We start from the raw sequence: 4,793 nt of genomic DNA, 5'->3' as shown, positions 1-4,793 counted from the left end.
GTGTTATGTTCGGATAAAACTACTATATGAGGTTTTAATTCATCAAGGATAATTTCCAAGTGAGATAATCTAGACTTGAGATTTTCAATATTCTGATGAAAAATTTGGACTGATCCATTCAATTCAGATTTCTTTAAGTAATTACTGGGGACTTGGCTCGGCTCCAGTTTAAAGCAAAATCAGGCTGAGATGCAAAATTTGTAGACTTTGACACATTCATTCCATCACTATCGCCACTTGACACGAAGCTGACAGCTGGCAGTGGAGGATAAGCATTCATGTCCTGTAGAGAGCCTGAAGAAACCGGTGGATTGGGAAATGGCTGCAGTGGCGGGCTAGGGGCTGTGCGACTCTCAGGGTGGCTGGTGGAATGCCTATATGATGTCGATGGTGTTGATGGTTCCAGGGTGATACTTGTTCTTTGAGGTACCTTTGATTGTTGATCGACTGCTTTTCTCTTCTTTTGCAAATATGGAATAGTGCATTTATCCATACAATTTACCTCAATCTGATTCAGAAATTTGGTATGTCTGAGATTAACTTTCTCACATAGGGATGCTGTTTTAGCAATGACTTTACTAAGGATGAAAGTCCCTTTCCTGTTAAGATGTATACCGTCCTTTGCCAGACATGAATCGTCTAAGTAATTTCCCACGTTGAGGTAGATAACGCCAAGTTCTTTGCATAGCCATCTTATATTTTGGTTTGTCTGATGTAGTATTCCAGGTGATACATCTCTTCTTGCTATAATGCTGTTGGTAACCAAACAAGCATCTGGAAATGACTTTTTGGCAGTTAAAATTGTATTATATAGAGCTCCCATGACATCTTCCGGGCAGTAGGTATTACTGAGGTCATTTGTACCAGCATGAATGAAGACTGTATGGGGTTTGTCAGTGCCTTTGCTCATAGGTACAATTTTTTTGTCAATCTGTGTGGCAGTTGCTCCTCTATAACAATGCATTTTTCCATTTGGTATAGAGACATGTTTTATAATTGAGTCTCCAATGACAAGAAAACTTTTCTTTTTTTCATCTCTTAGATTGGGGTTCTTCCATGTGTACTTCGTAAGAGTTCTCGACCTTGGTGCAAGTGACTTGAGATCCCTACTTAGTCTTCTTGACACCAGGGTACTCTGCTCCTTGTGGTGATTCTCTTCTGTACCATCAGCAAGACTCTCAAATGCATTTTTTAGAATAATAGACTTTTCTGTAAGATGGTTGTTTGCTTTTTTACTCCTCTTGGCTGAAGCTGTCTCCCATTGATTGTCATTCAAGTTTTTATGGTGGCCTATCGTAGAGTCTGTCAAACTGAATTGGGTTGGCTTATTAGAAATTGAGACCTTGACTACTCCTTCCTTTCCAATATTTTCTTTCTGTTCACTCACAGGCTTCTTCACAGAATTGATCATTTGAGAAGTTAGATTTCTCAAGGTGCTATAGCAACGTTTATTGTTGTACAACATCATGGCCAGTTGAGCTCTCTTGGTCCATATGTCCAATTCACTAAAATCCGGAAGGTAAACTTTCTGATTTTTACTTTTGGAGTGAACAATCTGAGCCAACAATAGCTCAACAATCATTATCATATATAAACCACAGTCAACACAGTTGTTTTGTTGTGGAGTTTTACATATTTCTATTTTTGGCTCTCCTTCTGAACATATATATTTATAGATCTTTTTGACTATTTTTTCTGCCGCAGTTAGGTTGTATTTTCCCATAGAGTCATAATAACAGAACTTTTCCTTAGATTTGTCAAATAGTAACAAACTCCAATGTGACCCTTGCCCATCATTTGTCATTCCCATTTGTATATATGAATCCTCAAATATTTCTTCAGCATCGTTAACAGGAATAAAAATGTAGGAACTATCTGCTAACTCAAGAGGCTGTAGGATACTGTTAACATCTTGAAAACATTTAACTGCTTGACTTATTACTGGTTTCATTAACAATACTGAATGTTCTTTATCAATAACAGATTCAAGTAAATCAAAGTACACTTGGATGGCATCATCCATGAGCCAACTACCTTCCAAAACAGACAAACACAGTGAAATCCCATTATCTGTGTTGGTACCACATTCACCACTACTTATAATTGAGTGCAAGGGCTTCTTTACAATGACATTATTTACTGGGGTCTGAGGAAAGGGGCTGCTGGTAGCAGTTGGTAGCTGTGATGTTTTTGCTACACTTGAAATACACGAGCAATTTCTTCCCACTAAACCATCACCTGAGTAATTAATTGTTTTTTCTGAGGTTGTGCTTTCATAGCATTTTAATTCAGTTGAAGGAGAAAATGCATTACTCAATAATGCATTCTTAGCTACAGCTTGTTTTGAAGTCTTTTTAGTTACATTTTCTTTTTCAGCTTGCTTCAGTGCCTTTTTAAAAGTTTCGTTCTTGGATTTGTTTAATGAAAACCTATCCTTGTTATCATCAAAATTATGTAAATCACTAACTCCTATTAGGTTTGTCTCTCCAGTTCCATAAAACACTACTTGATATTTAATATTATTCTTAAATGTTGTTGTGTCCACATTAATTATTTTAGCAGGCCAAGCTGCATGTCCTCTGACTTTTGCAAATATTACATCATTAATTTTATAGTTATTGACTTTATTCTGTTGTGACATGATGAACTTGCTTTAATTTGAGTTTGAATGGTCAATAAAATAACTAGGATATTACAAGATAAAATAACTAGGATGGCAAGATAAAATATATTTTCCAAGTAAAACAATATTATAATAGTAGTTTTGATGTAATGAAACCGAAACTTTACTCTGGTTTATAGCAAAAATAATCTGTCATCAATTGGATTTGAATTTACGCCACTCCAGTTCAATAAGTTTTTGATGGTCAGTATGCTACCATCTGATCTTACTGGTTTGTTGACTAGAAGTTGATAAATATGATCTCAGGTATGATAAGATCAAACTGCCAATGATAAGCAGAAATGAGCCTGGTTGAGTCAAACTTTGACTCAGTCCAGCTACTGATTATCTCATCTCATCATCTATATCCTTGATAAAGGGTGGAGTCAAACTGCAACTCTGTCCAGCTACTGTCTATCTTATCTTATGATCTACAATCTTTGATAACAATAAATGTATTCTCATGTCCATGCACAATTAAAAAGATATAATAATTTAACTTCTTCCTTTTAATTTTGGAAGTGTTTTAAATTTGTCACCTGATTATTGAAGAGCGAAACTTACTTTATACACTGGCACAAAATTTAACACATAGAGCTATTATTAAACCACAATTATTAAGCTAAAAAGCACAAGCATAATACTTCCTGCTATTCACTTGTGGGTCTCCCCCCCAAGTAAAGATAGACTAAAAGAAGAATTTAAGAAAATTGAATTGGATCTCAGAAGCAATGGATACCCTCAATTAATAATAAATAAGTGCAAAAGAACCAGAAGAATCATTCCTGAGTCAGTAAAACAGAATTGTGATAAATTTGTGTTTATGTCAATCACTTATGTGCCGGGATTATCGGAGAAAATTAGAAGAGTAGGTAGAAAGTACAACATTAGAACCGCGTTTAAAACACACAACACTCTTAGACAAAGTCTCGTAAAAACTAAACCAAAAAATGGCACACAGGATTCCAAAAACTGTGTTTACAGTATAAAATGTAGTTGCAATAGGGAATACATAGGCGAGACAAAAAGACCACTAAACGTAAGGATAAAAGAGCACAAAGAAAACACGAGAAAGGGTCTCATAGAAAAGTCAAAAATTGCACACCATTGTTGGTCCGAAGACCATCATATGAATTGGGATGAAGCCAACATAATACATCGGGAACCACATTTCTTCAAAAGGAAATTAATTGAGGCAACATACATTAAATTGGCAGACCAACCAATCAGTCAACCATCAGTCGAGATTAGGCCGCTTTGGTTGCCAATTCTAAAAAATGAACTAAAGAGAAAACCAAAAGTATCAAACGGATTAGATATTTGCAATAAACCAATGCGGAGTCACAATATGGTTTTAAGAAGTTCATCTCGCATGAACCAATAATAACGAAAGGGCCCATTCCTGTCCACCTTCCCTTTTATTTCCACCATCTTGTTTTAGCCAGCCGTGACGATCACCATTGGCTAGACCCTCTGGTCAGTCGTAGGTGGTTAGTAGAAGAGTGAAGACGTATTGTGACCTGTATTCCGTAGTTCAGTTTTAATGATTAGTGTTTTGTATAGTTTTTTATTAAGTGCATGTTTATAGAGTTAGTGAATATGACAAACAACATGTAGGTTGTGATTCCTGACTAAGGCGTGCCACAACGCTTTGGTAAGATTTGTTTATTTTAACCTAGTTTGTAATTATGTATTAGGTTAGTTATTTACCTGAAGAAGAGATCAGATTGCAGATCTCGAAATGTAGTGTTACTGATTTCTTGTTTCACTGAACGATGTCCGGAAAAATCCTGTTTCCTTCACATTCCATATTTAAAATTTGGGATGATTAGAACTTTTCTCCCAGTCTTTTGACATTTCTATGTAATAATAATACAGTCTACATAATTCTAATCTTACTACCCTCCTCAAATTCCATGATTCATCATTCCTTCTTCCTCAATAAATTATTTGACCCCATTACACATATGCTCTATAAACTTCAATAGGAATGAATGCCTGTACTTGTTTTATTTCTGTTTTCTATCACAAGTACTGCATTATCAGAGGAAGGGACACTAATGTACTGACAGATGTGGCAAGACCTGCTGCAGCTACTTATCTTAATGACTGAATATTTTGAACTTTATCT

The sequence above is a fragment of the Homalodisca vitripennis genome, chromosome 1, assembly GCF_021130785.1.
Source record: "Homalodisca vitripennis isolate AUS2020 chromosome 1, UT_GWSS_2.1, whole genome shotgun sequence".
In the NCBI taxonomy this organism is placed as follows: domain Eukaryota; kingdom Metazoa; phylum Arthropoda; class Insecta; order Hemiptera; family Cicadellidae; genus Homalodisca; species Homalodisca vitripennis.
The sequence above is the reverse complement of the archived record's forward strand: the minus strand, read 5'-3'. Positions refer to the sequence as shown.